The 17,729-nt window shown below is 42.9% G+C and overlaps 1 protein-coding gene across 4 annotated transcripts in view; it reads right to left on the reverse strand.

Annotated features, from left to right (window-relative positions):
- Positions 1 to 17,729, reverse strand: part of RAF1 (Raf-1 proto-oncogene, serine/threonine kinase) — an 86,619-nt gene that overhangs the window by 45,932 nt on the left and 22,958 nt on the right. The window contains exon 2 of one of the 4 annotated variants that reach the window (XM_050781465.1): positions 13,723 to 13,881. The exons of the other annotated variants lie outside the window; for them this stretch is intronic. The gene's annotated coding sequence lies outside the window, so the exon portion shown is untranslated. The remainder of the gene's footprint in view (positions 1 to 13,722; positions 13,882 to 17,729) is intronic. 4 annotated transcript variants of the gene reach the window in all.

Here is a 17,729-nt window from a genome sequence, read left to right on the forward strand (position 1 = left end):
TCACATAACTCTACTAGTTTTCATGTATTTCATTACCGTGTTAATAAGAAAAAAATTTCAGTATATTATACTGTCATTCTTTTCTCAGGTGCTGTAAGTTATTTTGTGACCTTATTTATCATTCAAATTTCTACTTTAAAGTAGAAGATACTTTAATGGATATACTGGCAGTAACTTCTATTCACATAAGTATGATGAACCTGAGACAATTTTCTTTGGGGGGGACGAGGCGGGGGAAGGGTCTCTGTTGGCCAGGCTGGAGGGCAGTGGTGCAATCTTGGCTAACTGCAACCTCTGCTTCCCGGGTTCAAGTGATCCTCCCACTTCAGCCTCCCAGGTAGCTGGGACTACAGGTGTGGGCCACCATGCTGACTAACTTTTGTACATTTTGTAGAGATGGGGTCTTACCATGTTGGCCAGGCTGGTCTCAAACTTCTGACCTCAAGTGATCCACCAGCTCATCCTCAGCTGGGATTACAGGCATGAGCTACCACACCCAGCCAGTTCACTAATTTTTAAATATCATGACAGTTATATCATAATTCCTATGGATCATTTTAAATCAACTGACCCACAGAAGTCAACCAAAAATACAAAACCAATGAAACAATGGTAGTTGTAGAATCCACATGTTAAGTATTAAAATTTATGTAAATAATTAAGAAAAGGTGGCTATTGTTTAAGATGTAATATAAAATTAGAACCACAAGTAAGTGTCCATGAAAAAACACAAATATGCGACAAAGCTTGTTTGGCTGTCTGAACAAAAACAATACGTGTTTGCTCTCTTTTGGTACCCGCTAAAACTCACTAGGCAACAAGATATATCCACCAAAAAATAAATTTCTTAAAACTCTTTATCAACTGAGCAGCAGCAACAATAATGATATTAGCCAATGTATTAGCTAATACTGAATGTTTATTATGTATGTTCTTTACATACAATATCCCTTTTAATCCTCCAACAACCCCCTATAAGAGAAATTACCATTTTAGAGTGAGGAATCTATGGACCATAAAGGTTAAGTAAAAATGTCCAAGGTTACACGGTATTCAGAATATTCACAAATCTCACCGGGGTTTCATCACACCATCACATATGTTAAGATCAGTGCATTTGTGGGAGAGGCGGTTCCTAAGATGAGGTGCCAGATTTCAACCTTGTGGCAGCCTACTCTGGCTTCCTAGTATCTGGCTCTTTCCTCTACTCTGATAATCTGTTTCTAATTATACTTTTATTTGTTTTTTTTTTTTTTTTTTGAGACGGAGTCTCGCTGTGTCTCCCAGGCTGGAGTGCAGTGGCGCGATCTGGACTCACTGCAAGCTCCGCCCCCTTGGTTCACGCCATTCTCCCGCCTCAGCCTCCCAAGTAGCTGGGACTACAGGCGCCCGCTACCACGCCCGGCTAATTTTTTGTATTTTTAGTAGAGACGGGGTTTCACCGTGTTAGCCAGGATAGTCTCGATCTCCTGACCTCGTGATCCACCCGCCTCGGCCTCCCAAAGTGCTGGGATTACAGGCTTGAGCCACCGCGCCCGGCCTTGTTTATTTTTTTAAGGCATGACCGGTCTGGCTCCATCAACCAGGTTGGAGTGCAGTGACATGATCATGGCTCACTGCAGCCTTGATCCACATTCAAGCAATCCTCCTGCCTCAGCTTCCTAATTAGCTAGGACTACAGGTGCACACCACCGAGTCCAGCTAATTTTTTATTTTCTGTAGAGACGAAGTCTCACTATCTTGCCCAGGCTGGTGTTGAACTTCTGGCCCCAAGTGACCCTCCCACCTCAGCCTCCCCAAGGTGCTAGGATTATAGGTATAAGCCACTGCACCTGGTCTAATTATATTTTTATTTATTAAAAAAAAAACCAAAAAACAAATTTGGAAAGGAGGATAAAGGGGAAGTTACTCATAATTTTACTAATCCTAACACATTTTTTTGGATATCATCTTCTAATATCAAAGGCACAATACATAAATATCAGTTCAAAATCTACCTCCACCTTTTATTAGTTGTATGGCCTGGCCTTTCACCAAATTGCTTACCTTTCCCATATACCAATTTTCGTCACTTATTCAGCCAATAAACATTACTGAGTGCCTACTATGTACCAGGCACTGTTCAAGATGCTTGGGCTACCTCAGGGAACAAAAGACAAGGATCCATGATCATAACAGAAGCCTATCTTCTGGTGGAGGCATGCACAGTAAATTCTATGATAGTGGGTGATACGTGCTGGGGAAAGGGAGGCAGACTGCAGTTTATAAAGTGAGGTCATAGTAGGTCTCAACGAAGAGGTAACAGCTGAGACTTGGAAATCAGTGAGTCTGACTTGCAGATAACTGAGAGAACAACATTCCAGGCAGAAAGAACAGCTAGTGAAAATCCTTTGTATAAGGTATGGTAAAAAGATCATAGAGTTAAGTGAGTACAACTTCAGGGAGCAGGAACAATGTGGATAACATAATGCCTTGTAGGTTATTATAAGGACTTTGCCTTTTACTGAGTGAAGTGGGAAGCCACTGAAAGGTCTTGAGCAGAGGAAAGGCACAATCTACCTTAGTTTTTTTTTTTTTTTTTTGAGACGGAGTCTCACTTTGTCACCCAGGGAGAGTGCAGTGGCACGATCTCTGCTCACTGCAACCTCTGCTTCCTGGGTTCAAGTGATTCTCCCACCTCAGCCTCCCGAGTAGCTGGGACTACAGGCATGTGCCACCACATCCGACTAATTTTTGTATTTTTTTTGGTAGAGATGGGGTTTCACTGTGTTGGCTAGGCTTTAATCTTAAAAGGACTGTTCCAGGCACAGTGACTCATGCCTGTAACACCAGCACTTTGGGAGGTCAAGGTGGGCAGATGAACCCAGGAGTTCGAAACCAGTCTGAGCAACATGGCAAAACCCTGTATCTACAAAAAAATTTAAAAATTGACCAGGCGTGATGGCTCACTATATAGAAAATAAATGACATAGGCAGTTAGATATAGAATTATGAAGTTCAGAAGACGTCTGAGAAGAACCGTAAAACAAAGATAATAGTATTTATCTAATTGAGTTATTAAATTGTTCAATAGTGTAAAGCACTTAGCATTGGGTCTAACACAGAGTAAACAACACTGTTACAGCTTCTATCCCACACAAGAACACCCACCACAGGAGATGAGAGAGGGTGGAAATTCAGCCCATGCTTCACTTGCTAAGCCATGTGTCTGGTACACAGACAGCATAAGCATGAAGGATGGGGATCCTTCTAATTCATATGTAGGAAGTTTTCCTGCTAGCTGAGCTACATCTCTGCAGAGGTACATCTGTACAAAATGGACCTTTTTCTATTTAGTAATGGTGACTTTGGGGCTGTGGCCCTAATCCTTTTCCACATACACGTGTACTTTTACACAATTACATTCTCAATCCAAATACTGTATCACAATAGTCTCCTTCAAATTTAAATGTTTGATAAATTATTTAATTTTGGCAGGGTGCAGTGGCTCATGCCTGTAATCCCAGCACTTTGGGAAGCCGAGGCAGGCGGATCGTGAGGTCAGGAGTTCAAGACCAGCCTGGCCAACATGGCAAAACCCTGTCTCTACTAAAAAATACAAAAATTAGCCAGGTGTGGTGGCGGGCACCTGTAATCTCAGCTACTTGGGAGGCTGAGGCATGAGAATCCCTTGAACCTAGGAGGCGGAGGTTGCAGTGAGCCAAGATTGTGCCATTGCATTCCAGCCAGGGTGACAAGAGTGAAAACTCTGTCTCAAAAAAAAGAAAAAAAAAAAAAAAACCAGGAATCAGAATGACTTCAAACTCTTCAACAACACTAGAAGACATAATGGAGCAAAGCCTCCTAGATTCTGAAGGAAACTATCTCCAATTTACAATAATCAGCAAAACTATCAGTGAGGGACAGAACCAGAGAGATTTTGACATTCATGATTACAAAAATTTGAACCTCCATGATTCCTTTTTTTTCTTTTTTGAGACAAGTCTTGCTCTATCACCCATGCTGAAGTGCAGTGATGTGACCTTGGTTCACTGCAGCCTCCGCCTCCCAGGTTCAAGAGATTCTCCTGCCTCAGCCTCCCGCGTAGCTGGGACTACAAGCACACACCACCACACCTGGCTAATTTTTTTTTAATTTTATTTTTAGTAGAGACAGGGTTTCGCCATGTTGGCCAGGCTGGTCTCGAACTCCTGATCTCAGGTGATCCGCCCGCCTCGGTCTCCCAAAATGCTGGGATTACAGGCTTGAGCCACCACGCCCGGCCCATAATTCCTTTCTCAAGGAATTTGTTACAGGAATATAGCAAGAGAAAGACTTAGGATATAGGAAATGGGACATCCAGCTTAGGAAAGAAGTGAAGGAAATCTTCAGAAGGCCAATATGGAGAGAAATCCCTGGATGACAACTGTGCACCAGACACAAGAATCCATAATTATGTGACCCTTTCTAGCAATTTCTAACTATCATCGACGCAATGGCCTTTTCTTTTCTTGAGAGTGCCAGGGAAGAAGGAAGGGAGGAAAGCGGTTGGAGGAAGGGCAGACAGAGGGAAGGAGGAAGGGAAGGAGGAAGAGGGAAGGGAAGGAGGAAGAGAGAAGGGAAGGAAATAGCCTACGTTTTCAAACTTAGCCCCTTTAAGTATATTCTCTCCCCTGTGGAGGAGGTGAAAGGTAAAACCTGTGCTAGGTCTTGAGACACTCCAGGTGGCTGCACAACATTAATAAAATAGTATAGCACCATAGTGTTTCCCAAAGCAAGGGATATATACTACTCATGGTTTACAAAATGATTATAAGGGATATATATATGTACAAGATACAAACTAAAACTGATATGATAAGGAAAAAGTCTCAGGTGCTAGTATATGTTTAATGCTTCTTTAAGACTTTCTACTAAGACAGGCGCCATGGCTCACACCTGTAATCCCAGCACTTTGGGAAGCCAAGGTAGGGTGAATTGCATGAGCTCGAGTTCAAGACCAGCCTGGGCAGTATGACGAAATCCTGTCTCTACTAAAAATACAAAAGTTAGCTGGGCTGTGGTGGCATGTACCTGTAATCCCAGCTACTCAGGAGGCTGAGGCAGGAGAATTGCTTGAAACCGGGAGGCAAAGGTTGCAGTAAGCCAAGATCTTACCACTGTACTCCAGCCTGGGCAACGGAGGGAGACCCTGTCTCGGAAAAAAAAAGCCAGGGGCCGTGCCTCACGCCTGTAATCCCAACACTTTGGAAGGCCGAGGCGGGCAGATCATGTAAGGTCAGGAGTTTGAGGCCAGCCTAGCCAACATGATGAAACCCCATCTCTACTAAAAATACAAAATTAGCCGGGCGTAGTGGAACACATCTGTAATCCCAGCTACTTGGGAGGCTGAGACAGGAGAATCCCTTGAACCTGGGAGGCAGAGGTTGCAGTGAGCCGAGATCACGCCACTGCAGACTCCAGCCTGGAAGACAGAGCAAGACTCTGTCTCAATTTAAAAAAAAAAAGGTTTATAAATTTATTAGGCTGGGCGTGATGGCTCACGCCTGTAATCCCAGCACTTTGGGAGGCCAAGGCAGGCAGATCACAAGGTCAGGAGATCGAGACCATCCTGACTAACACGGTGAAATCCCGTCTCTACTAAAAACAAAAAATTAGCCAGGCGTGGCGGCAGGCGCCTGTAGTCCCAGCTACTTGAGAGGCTGAGGCTGGAGAATGGTGTGAATCCGGGAGGTGGAGCTTGCAGTGAGCCAAGATCGTGTCACTGCACTCCAGTCTGGGCGAAAGTGCAAGACTCTGTCTCAAAAAATAATAATAATAATAATAATAATAATGTTTTTAGGCCGGGCGTGGTGGCTCATGCCTGCAATCCCAGCACTTTGGGAGGCCAAGGTGGGTTGATCACTTGAGGTCAGGCGTTCCAGACCAGCCTGGCCAACGTGGTGAAACCCCGTCTCTACTAAAAATACAAAAATTAGCTGAGCATTGTGGTGGGCACCTGTAATCCCAGCTACTTGGGAAGCTGAGGCAGGAGAATCACTTGAACCCAGGAGGCAGAGGTTGTAGTCAGCTGAGACTGCGCCACTGCACTACAGCCTGGGCAACAGAACAAGACTCCATTTCAAAAAAAAAAAAAAAAATAGCTGGGTTTGGTGGTACAAGCTTGGCGGCACCAAGCTACTTGGGAGGCTGAGAAATGAGAATCGCTTGAGGCTGTGGTAGGAGAATCACTTGAGCCCAGTAGTTCAAGACCACCCTGGGCAACATAGCAAGACTGTATATCTTTAAAAAAAAAAAAAAAAAATTGATTGATTAAATTAAAATACAGTAAGAATGGCTGCTCAAAAAAAAAAAAAAAAAGATTTGCTACACTGGCTAGGTGCAGTGGCTCATGCCTGTAATCCCAGCACTTTGGAAGGCTGAGATGGGGAGGACTACTTGGGTCCAGAAGTTCAAGACCAGCCTGGGCAACATGGCGAAACCCCATCTCTATAAAAAATACAAAAATTAGTCAGGCATGGTGGCCTATTATCTGTAGTACCAGCTACCTGGGGGGCTGAGAGGGAAGGATCACTTGAGTCTGGGAGGTGGAGGCTGCAGTGAGCTGAGATCATGCTGCTGCACTCCAGTCTGGGTAACAGAGCGAGACCTTGTCTCAAAAAAAAAAAAAAAAAAAAAAAGAAAGAAAAAATACTTGCTACATCAATGAACAGCAGCGGCAACAACAGCTTCATTACATACTACATATCCTAGAGACTATACTGAGCACTTCTGGTTTAGTAGGTAAAAGAACAGGTACTGAGTTTGAAATCCAGCTTCACTACTTGGGCAACTCCATGGATCTTGGGTAAAGATAATAATGGTATAAACTTCACTAAACTGCAGTGAAGAATGAATGAGATAGTGTAAATAAAGTACCTAATTTAGAGTCTGGCATATAAAAAACATTCTAAGTTAGCAAAAATTGTGTACCTTCACTATTAAAACAAATTCTTCAAGTGAAAAGCTGAACTCACTCAGAATTTTTTAAGTGTATTATACTCACTAGTAAACTTGGGAATTAGATTATCATCTAGGAAATAGGGTGTGTGGGTTAACTTCAATCTTTCAACTTCTGAGAACTTCAGTGAATTCACGAACTTCCAGGAACTGAATACAGAATATTGTATATATGTACATGTACATCTTTGTAGGGAGGGGCCTTGCTTCTATTAAAATTTTTTTTTTGAGACAGAGTTTCTTTTTTTTTTTTTTTTTTTTTTTGAGACGGAGTCTCGCTCTGTAGCCCAGGCTGGAGTGCAGTGGCCGGATCTCAGCTCACTGCAAGCTCCGCCTCCCGGGTTCACGCCATTCTCCGGCCTCAGCCTCCCGAGTAGCTGGGACTACAGGCGCTGCCACCTCGCCCGGCTATTTTTTGTATTTCTTAGTAGAGACGGGGTTTCACCGTGTTAGCCAGGATGGTCTCGATCTCCTGACCTCGTGATCCGCCCATCTCAGCCTCCCAAAGTGCTGGGATTACAGGCCTGAGCCACCGCGCCCGGCCGAGACAGAGTTTCGCTCTTTCACCCAGCCTCCTGAGTAGCGGAGACTACAGGTGCATGCCACCACACCTGGCTAATTTTTGTATTTTTAGTAGAGACAGTGTTTCGCCATGTTGACCAGGCTGTTCTGGAACTCCTGACCTCAGGTGATCCACCCACCTCCATCTCTATTAACATTTGAAAGCAATCTGTCCTCTACTGAGCACAGTCATTGTGTTCTTAAAACACAAATTGAAGCTGGGCACAGTGGCTCACTCCTGTAATCCCAGCACTTTGGGAGGCTGAGGTGGGTGGATTACCTGAGGTCAGGGAGTTTGAGACCACCCTGGCCAATGTGGTGAAACCCTGTCTCTACTAAAAATACAAAAATCAGTCGGGTGTGGTGGCACGTGCCTGTAATCCCAGCTGCTCGGGAGGCTGAGGCAGGAGAATTGCTTGAACCCAGGAGGCAAAGGTTGCAGTGAGCCGAGATTGCGCTACTCCACTCCAGCCTGGGCAACAGAGCAAGACTCTGTCTCAAAACAAAACAAAAAAACACAAATTTGGACATATTATTAAATACCCTTTATCTGTTCTTTATTACACTCAAATCAGCACTCATATTCTTTAACTGTGACCTACAAGACCTTTCATGATGGCCTGGCCTGTTACCTATCAAACAGGACCTCCCCTGACCACCCTGGTTCAAGTGTATCCTGTCCTTCTCCATCATTCTTCTCTTTACTCAGCTTTACGGTTTTCATAATAATTCATCACCATTTGAAATAATATTAGGTATTTGCCTGCTCAATGATTATTGTCTGCCTATACCACTAGGTAGCATGCTCCAAGAAGCTAAGTTCAGTTCACCCTTATAAGCCCACTGCCTTTAAGTATCTAGCATTTGGCAAGCTCTTAAGAGAAATTTGCTGAATGAGTAACATATGGTATCTGGGCTATCTGGGAAGTGGTGAGTTCTCACAAAAGTTATCAGTGTAGTCGTTTATGAGCCACATTATGCCAAAAGACTATACTCAGGACTAGAACATTGACAACTGTGGAAAAACTATAGAATCTGCATGGAGTAATTGTTGACTGGCAGTCAGCTAAGGAGCAGCCAGGATAATGGTTGGCTGGCAGTCAAAGTCATGTAACAGTTCATCAAACAAATCCCAAACAGACCAGCTGATAATAATACCCAATTAAAGCTACTATAGAATTCTACGTCAGAGGTATTTCCAAAGTTTGATTTACTACTATTGTTTGGCATTTCCCTTCATAGGTGTTTTATATTACAAATAAAACCAAACACATTCTTGTTCATCTATTCTGTCACAGTAAATGGTAAATATTTCCTACCTACTCACACAACCGATTTGTCCTAAACATACACTGCTGAAAATAAAAGGGACTTTTAAACTACAGGGCTCCTGCTCAAGAAATGTAAAAATGGGCCGGGCATGGTGGCTCATGACTGTAATCCCAACACTTTGGGAGGCTGAGATGGGCAGATCACCTGAGGTCAGGAGTTCGAGACCAGCCTGGCCAACACAGCCTAAAAATACAAAAAAAAAAAAAAAAAAAAAAGACATGTAAAAATGTGTTTTTAAACATACATAAGGTTATGCAGAATGCAAAAGAATGTACAGGAACATGATGGATTACGTTTATTGATTTGCGTATGTTGAACCAGCCTTGCAGGGATGCAACATACGCAAATCAATAAACATAATCCATCATATAAACAGAACCAATGACAAAAACCACACGATTATCTCAACAGATGCAGAAAAGGACTTTGGCAAAATTCAACAGCTCTTCATGCTAAAAACTCCCAATAAACTAGGTATTGATGGGACGTATCTCAAAATAATAAGAGCTATTTATGACAAATCCACAGCCATTCATACTGAATGGGCAAAAACCGGAAGCATTCCCTTTGAAAACTAGTACAAAATAGGGATGCCCTCTCTCACCACTCCTATTCAACACAGTGTTGGAAGTTCTGGCCAGGGCAATCAGGCAAGAGAAAGAAATAAAGGGTATTCAATTAGGAAAAGAGGAAGTCAAATTGCCCCCGTTTGCAGATGACATGATTGTATATTTAGAAAACCCCACTGTCTCGGCCCAAAACCTCCTTAAGCTGATAAGCAACCTCAGGATACAAAAATCAATGTGCAAAAATCACAAGCATTCCTATACACCAACAACAGACAAACAGAGAGCCAAATCATGACTAAACTCCCATTCACAATTGCTTCAAAGAGAATAAAATACCTAGGAATCCAACTTACAAGGGACATCAAGGACCTCTTCAAGGAGAACTACAAACCACTGCTCAACAAAATAAAAGAGGACACAAACAAATGGATTCCATGCTCATGGATAGGAAGAATCAATATTGTGAAAATGGCCATACTGCCCAAAGTAATTTATAGATTCAATGTCATCCCCATCGAGCTACCAAAGACTGTCTTCACAGAATTGGAAAAAACTACTTCAAAGTTCATATGGAACCAAAAAAGAGCCCGCATTGCTGCAAGACAAAAGAACAAAGCTGGAGGCATCACGCTACCTGACTTCAAACTATACTACAAGGCTATAGTAACCAAAACAGCATGGTACTGGTACCAAAACAGAGATATAGACCAATGGAACAGAATAGAACCCCCAGAAATAATACCACACATCTACAACCATCTGATCTTTGACAAACTTGACAAAAACAAAAAAGAGGGATAGGATTCCTTATTTAATAAATGGTGCTGGGAAAACTGGCCAGCCATACGCAGAAAGCTGAAACTGGATCCTTTCCTTACATCTTATACAAAAATTAATTCAAGATGGATTAAAGACTTAAATGTTAGACCTAAAACCATAAAAACCCTAGAAGAAAAACCTAGGCAATACCATTCAGGCATAGGCATGGGCAAGGACTTCATGACTAAAACACCAAAACTGACAAATGGTATCTAATTTAACTAAAGAGCTTCTGCACAGCAAAAGAAACGACCATCGGAATGAACAGGCAACCTACAGAATGGGAGAAAATTTTTGCAATCTACCCATCTGACAAAGGGCTAATATCCAGAATCTACAAAGAACTTAAACAAATTTACAAGAAAAAAAAATCAAGCAACTCCATCAAAAAATGGGCAAAGGATATGAACAGACACTTCTCAAAAGAAGACATATATGCAGTCAACAGACACATGAAAAAGTGCTCATCATCACTGGCCATCAGAGAAATGCAAATCAAAACCACAATGAGATACCATCTCACACCAGTTAGAATGCAGATCATTAAAAAGTCAGGAAACAACAGGTGCTGGAGAGGATGTAGAGAAATAGAAACACTTTTACACTGTTGGTAGAACTGTAAACTAGTTCAACCATTGTCGAAGACAGTGTGGTGGTTCCTCAAGGATCTAGAACTAGAAATACCATTTGACCCAGCCATCCCACTACTGGGCATATACCCAAAGGATTATATATCATGCTGCTATAAAGACACATGCACACATATGTTTAGTGCAGCACTATTCACAATAGCAAAGACTTGGAACCAACCCAAATGTCCATCAATGATAGACTGGATTAGGAAAATGTGGCACATATACACCATGGAATACTATGTGGCCATAAAAAAAGGATGAGTTGCCGGGCGCGGTGGCTCACGCCTGTAATCCCAGCACTTTGGGAGGCCGAGGCGGGCGGATCACAAGGTCAGGGGATCGAGACCACGGTGAAACCCCGTCTCTACTAAAAATACAAAAAAAATTAGCCGGGCGCGGTTGTGGGCGCCTGTAGTCCCAGATACTCGGGAGGCTGAGGCAGGAGAATGGTCTAAACCCGGGAGGCGGAGCTTGCAGTGAGCTGAGATCCGGCCACTGCACCCCAGCCTGGGCGACAGAGCAAGACTCTGTCTCAAAAAAAAAAAAAGGATGAGTTCATGTCCTTTGTAGGGACATGGATGAAGCTGGAAACCATCATTCTGAGCAAACTATCGCAAGGACAGAAAACCAAACACTGCATGTTCTCACTCATAGGTGGGAACTGAACAATGAGAACACTTGGACACAGGGTGGGAAATACCACACACTGGGGCCTATTGTGGGGTGGGGGGAGGGAGGAGGGATAGCATTAGGAGATATATCTAATGTAAATGACGAGTTAACGGGTGCAGCACACCAACATGGCACATGTATATATATGTAACAAACCTGCACGTTGTGCACATGTACCCTAGAACTTAAAGTATAATAATAACAAAAATGTACAGGAACAAAAAGATTTCAGATATGGAGACAAAATAGTTCCACTTACAGGAAATATAACAATTTCAAAATATTTGGAGGCCATGTCCCCAAACAAAAATGCTTTTTTTTTTTTTGGAAACAGGGACTTGCTCTGTCACCCGGGCTGGAGTGTAGGGCTGCGATCTCAGCTTATTACAACCTCTGCCTCCCGAGTTCAAGGGATCCTCCCACCTCAGCCTCCCAAACAGTTGGAAAAATGGGCACACGCCACCACATCTGGCTAATTTTTGCATTTTCATAGAGACAGGGTTTCACCATGTTGCACAGGTGGTCTTGAACTCCTGAGCTCAAGTGAGCTACCTGCTTTGGCCTCCTAAAGTGCTGGGATTACACATGTGAACCACCGTACCCGGCCCCAAAAACGCGTTCTTAAGCATAACTATGTAATGCTAGTTGTAGTTTAGATTCTAAACCCGGTGTGGTGGCTCACGCCTGTAATCCCAGCGCTTTGGGAAGCTGAGGCAGGCGGATCATCTGAGGTCAAGAGTTCGAGACCAGTTGGGCCAACATTGTGAAACCCTGTCTCTACTAAAAATACAAAAAAATTAGCTGGGCATGGTGGCAGGTGCCTGTAATTTCAGCTACTTGGGAGGCTGAGGCAGGAGAATTGCTTGAACCCAGGAGGCAGAGGTTGCAGTGAGCCCAGATCACGCCATTGCACTCCAGCCTGGGCAACAAGAGCAAAACTCTGTCTCAAAAAAATTAATGTAGGCCGGGTGCAGTAGCTCATGCCTGTAATCTCAGCACTTTGGAAGGCTGAAGCAGGTGGATCATGAGGTCAGGCGATCAAGACCATCCTGGCTAACATGGTGAAACCCCATCTCCACTAAAAAAAAAAACTAGCCAGGCGCGGTGGCGGGTGCCTGTAATCCCAGCTCGTCGGGAGGCTGAGGCAGGAGAATGGCTTGGACCCAGGAGGCAGAGCTTGCAGTGAGCTGAGATCGGGCCACTGAATTCCAGCGTGGGTGACAGAGCGAGACTTGTCTCAGTGAAAATAATAATAATTAATTAACTTAAAAAATAGTAAGATAAATAATACTCCCATTTCAGTAAAAGGATGAAGCCAATTTCTCAATGAATAAAAACAAGAGATTGTTGAACGTCAAGTTTTATAGGCAGCCCGGGCAACATAGGGAGACACCAGGTATGGTGGCATGGGCCTGTGGTCCCAGTTATTGGGGCGGGGCCCCGGGGTGGGAGGCTGAGGTGAGAGGATGGCTTAACTGGGAAGTTGAGGCTGCAGACAGCCATGATCATGCCACTGTACTCCAGCCTGGGTGATAGAGCAAGACTCTGTCTCAGAAAAAAAAAAGTCAAGAATGCATTCTTGAAGAATTCCACCAACACAATGCACCAAATATAGCCAAAGAGTTTTCTGCTATATGCCAAGTGGAAAGCTACGAAGAAAGAGAAGAACAGAAGCAGGAGGACATAGATTTTCATCTCCTATCCTTTCAAGAAGTAAGATTCATTATCTTGTAAAAAGTCTAAACACTGGTAAGGCAAGACACAAGTCCAACCCATAATATTGCACTTCTGTCCTCAGGCAACAAATCAAATGACAGATAAAAGCACAACATCCACCACCCAATCCCCAGGCTTCAGCAGAGAACTCACAAACATTCTGCTGGCTAAAGCAAAAAGGTGTACTGTATTTCCAGACAGCCTGCAGAGTTCTGAGCACTATTTCCATAATCCTCATATCTCAATCTACACAAAGCACCATGGGGCTTATAAACAGATTATATAGCAGGCAGGAACACTCCTGGGATGCTGAGGCAGAAGAATCGCTTGAACCCGGGAGGCGGAAGTTGCAGTAAGCTGAGATCGCACCACTGCACTCCAGCCTGGGCAACAAGAGCAAAACTGTCTCAAAAATAAAAGAAAAAAGAAATCCAGTTTACCTCCCTGTGGAATTCCTAATGAACTGCTGAGAAGTGATCTTACACAGGAATCTTATATCATTTATTCTGATGCTCATAATCCAGAAGAATACAGGGTTGTGATAAAGGTATTTTCAACTCCACATAGTCAATTCAGCCTCCTCACCCTGTGGTCCACCCCTAGAAATAATTTCAGTGAATTGCTGCATTCAGAGGCATTTCTAAAAATGAATAAATAGTACCAGATTAATAAACTATAAATTAGCAAACTTTCAAAAACCCTGGAAAGGTTTTGCTGGGTTTTTTCAGTTTATCATATCTTGTAAAAAAGAAGAAAGCACAACTATGTTCAAGGTGCAAGATTATTAGGGAGCAGCACACATACAAAGTACAACGAAGTAGCTTTGGGACAAGTCAAATCTGGAAAGACTACAATTATTAAAAAGTTACTACCTGTACTTAGGGTATCATTTTAAGAGATTTGAATCCTAATATTTTAAGATACCTCTGTCACATTAAAGCTAAATCTGAGGCACAAGTGTTTGAGTGGAAATGTTATTTTATCAACGTCTAGAGAAGTAAATCATACTAGAACACCCACGTAAGTTTTCTAATGGATTGTACTGCCGTAACTATTCTCCCGAAAAATCAGATTAGATTCCTTTGGACAGTGGTAAGAATTATCACAACTCTGACTAAAGCAGCAAGCTTCTCAGCAGTTACGTGTGCAAGAACTACAAGTCTTAAAACTTCTGTCCAAAAGAGAGTCAAGCAGCAGCTGGAAAAACTTAGGGTTAAGGATGACTTTGTTTTGTCCTATCCCTTGGCTCTATGCTTTTGCTTATTAGCAAGGCCAAGCAGTCAAATCTTCCTATTGCCCTTTCTGAGTAGGGAAACACCCACACACAATAAACAATGTAAATACTTCAGGCATGGACATTTTAAAGTTTTCTTCAAAAATGCCTTAGCAAATCAATCATCATAAGGCACTTTGAAAAAACTTCATTTTTGAGTTTTTCCTCAAATACTATATTTCACTTAAAAATATTAAGGTGGCCGGGCGCGGTGGCTTATGGCTGTAATCCCAGCACTTTGGGAGGCCAAGGTGGGTAGATCGCAAGGTCAGGAGATACAGACCATCCTGGCCAACATGATGAAACCTTGTGTCTATTAAAAATACAAAATATTAGCTGGGCATGGTGGCACGTGCCTGTAATCCCAGCTACTCAGGAGGCTGAGGCAGGAGAATTGCTTGAACCAGGGAGTTGGAGGTTGCAGTGAGCCAAGATCGCACCACTGCACTTCAGCCTGGTGACAGAGCAAGACTCAGTCTGGGGAAAAAAAAAAAGAAAGAAAATTAAGGTGGCAGGACAAAAACATCTAAGGTAGCCAGCCTTTTGGTGTTAAATAAGGTTTTAAGAGATTCTTAGATCTACCTAAAACCTAACTTGTGAGAACCCAGCAATGCTTTTTGTGTAGTTCCAACTCAAGAAATTTACTTAGTCAAGAGAACTTAGAATTTAATTTAGCACAGCTCTACGATTTATTCAGCTCTCCTTACCATTATCTCATAGAACTGTTAGAATTAAACAGGCTGAAGCAGGTATTATTCATAATACCCCTTTTTCTGATGAAGAAAAAAAGTAAAGTTCAAAAGGTTTAGTGACAATTTAAGACAAGCAAAATTAAAAATTCAGATACTCAGACTTTACAGTTCTTTCCATTACAATACTGATTTAAATGGTACATTAGGATTTGAAAATTTTATTGTTTAATGATGTTACTATTATACTCCCTCTAAAATTTTTTGTTTGTTTTTCACAGTTGATCTGCACTTTGAAACCTAGGACTTAATTTTTTGGAATACAGTAATGTAGTGGTTAAGAGCTTTAGGCATTGAACTCAGAAAAAACCAGGCTGAAGTTTAAGCACTATCTAGAAGAGTTCCTAATTACTGTACTGTACTGTATTTATTCATTTTTTTTGTAGAGGTGGGGCGGGGCGGGAGGGTGTCTCACTACGTTGCCCAGGCTAGTCTTGAACTCTCGGCCTCAAGCAGCCTCTCAGCTCAGCCTCCCAAAGAGCTGGGATAAAAAGGTGTTAGCCACTGTGCCTGGCTTATTACATTACTTTTTTTTTTTTTTTTTTTTTTTTGAGACGGAGTCTTGCTCTGTCACCTAGGCTGGAGTGCAGTGGCCGGATCTCAGCTCACTGCAAGCTCCGCCTCCCGGGTTTACGCCATTCTCCTGCCTCAGCCTCCCGAGTAGCTGGGACTACAGGCGCCCGCCACCTCGCCCGGCTATTTTTTTGTATTTTTTAGTAGAGACGGGGTTTCACCGTGTTAGCCGGGATCGTCTCTCGATCTCCTGACCTCGTGATCCGCCCGTCTCGGCCTCCCAAAGTGCTGGGATTACAGGCTTGAGCCACCGCGCCCGGCCTACATTACTTTTAAATACTGTTTATAAATAACGCATCAGACCTCTGTGTGGAGGAAAGAAAAAGACTGTATATACCATGTCTTATATATTACAAGCAATTAAAATTTTTCTTCATATTTAAGAGACTTTTACTTCACTTCTAAACAACAAAAGATTTAGCTTAAATTCATTACTTTAGGGCAGTCATATTCTTAATGCTTTTTTATAACTTTTCCTTTCTTTCTTTTTACTCAAATAATATATTAATAGATGGTGTATCAAAAATCGAATCTTTGTTTTTTAGACATGGAGTCTCCCTTTGTCACCTAGCTGGAAGTGCAGTAACTTCATCACAGCTCACTGTAGCCTCAAACTCCTGGGCTCAAACAATCCTCCCACCTCAGCCTCCTGAGTAGCTGGAAAAATATAACCTTTCATTCATAAAGCTAACATTATAATCTACAGCAAATGGATAAAGAATTAAGACAGGTAGAAATATAATAACCATATTACCCGTTTAAGTCTTTTTTTTTGAGATGGAGTCTTGCTCTGTTACCCAGGCTGGAGTGCAGTGGCACGATCTTGGCTCACTGCAACCTCCACCTCTGGGTTCAAGTAATTCTCCTGCCTCATCCTCCTGAGTGGCTGGGACTACAGGTGTGCACCACCAACGCCCTGCTAATTTTTGTATTTGTCTTTTTTTATTTTATTTTTTTCAAGACAGAGTCTCACACTGTTACCAGGCTGGAGTGCAATGGCGCAATCTCGGCTCACTGCAACCTTCACCTCCCAGGTTCACACGATTCTCCTGCCTCAGCCTCCCGAGTAGCTAGGATTACAGGTGCACACCACCACACCCAGCTAATTATTTTTAGTAGAGACCGGTTTCACTATGTTGGCCAGACTGGTCTTGAACTTCTGACCTCGTGATCCACCTGCCTCAGCCCCCCCAAAATGCTGGGATTACAGGGGTTGGCCACCGCGTCCGGCCTAATTTTTGTATTTTCAGTAGAGACAGGGTTTCACCGTGTTAGCCAGGCTGGTCTCAAACTCCTGACCTCAAATGATTCACCCACCTTGGCCTCCCAAAGTGCTGGGATTACAGAAGTGAGCCATCGCGTCTGGTTTTTAAAGTCATTTTTTAAATCTTCATTCCCAAAATATTCTCCCCAAAGTTGGTAATAAATAGATAAAATAAGGTCGGGCGCAGTGGCTCACGCCTGTAATCCCAGCACTTTGGGAGGCCGAGGCAGGTGGATCACGAGGTCAGGAGATCGAGACCATCCTGGCTAACACAGTGAAACTCCGTCTCTACTAAAAATGCAAAAAATTAGCCGGGCGTGGCGGCGGGCGCCTGTAGTCTCAGCTACTTGGGAGGCTGAGGCAGAAGAATGGCGTGAACCCTGAAGGCAGAGCTTGCAGTGAGCCGAGATCACGCCACTGCACTCCAGCCTGGGCGACAGAGCGAGACTCCGTCTCAAAAAAAAATAAAAATAAATAAATAAATAAATAAATAAAATAAATTCTCCATGTAATTAGAAGACTGCTCAACTACAAATCATGACATTAATTGTGAATGTTAGGCAATACAAAGGAATTCCTACACATCAA

Source organism: Macaca thibetana, chromosome 2, assembly GCF_024542745.1.
Source record: "Macaca thibetana thibetana isolate TM-01 chromosome 2, ASM2454274v1, whole genome shotgun sequence".
In the NCBI taxonomy this organism is placed as follows: Eukaryota; Metazoa; Chordata; class Mammalia; order Primates; family Cercopithecidae; genus Macaca; species Macaca thibetana.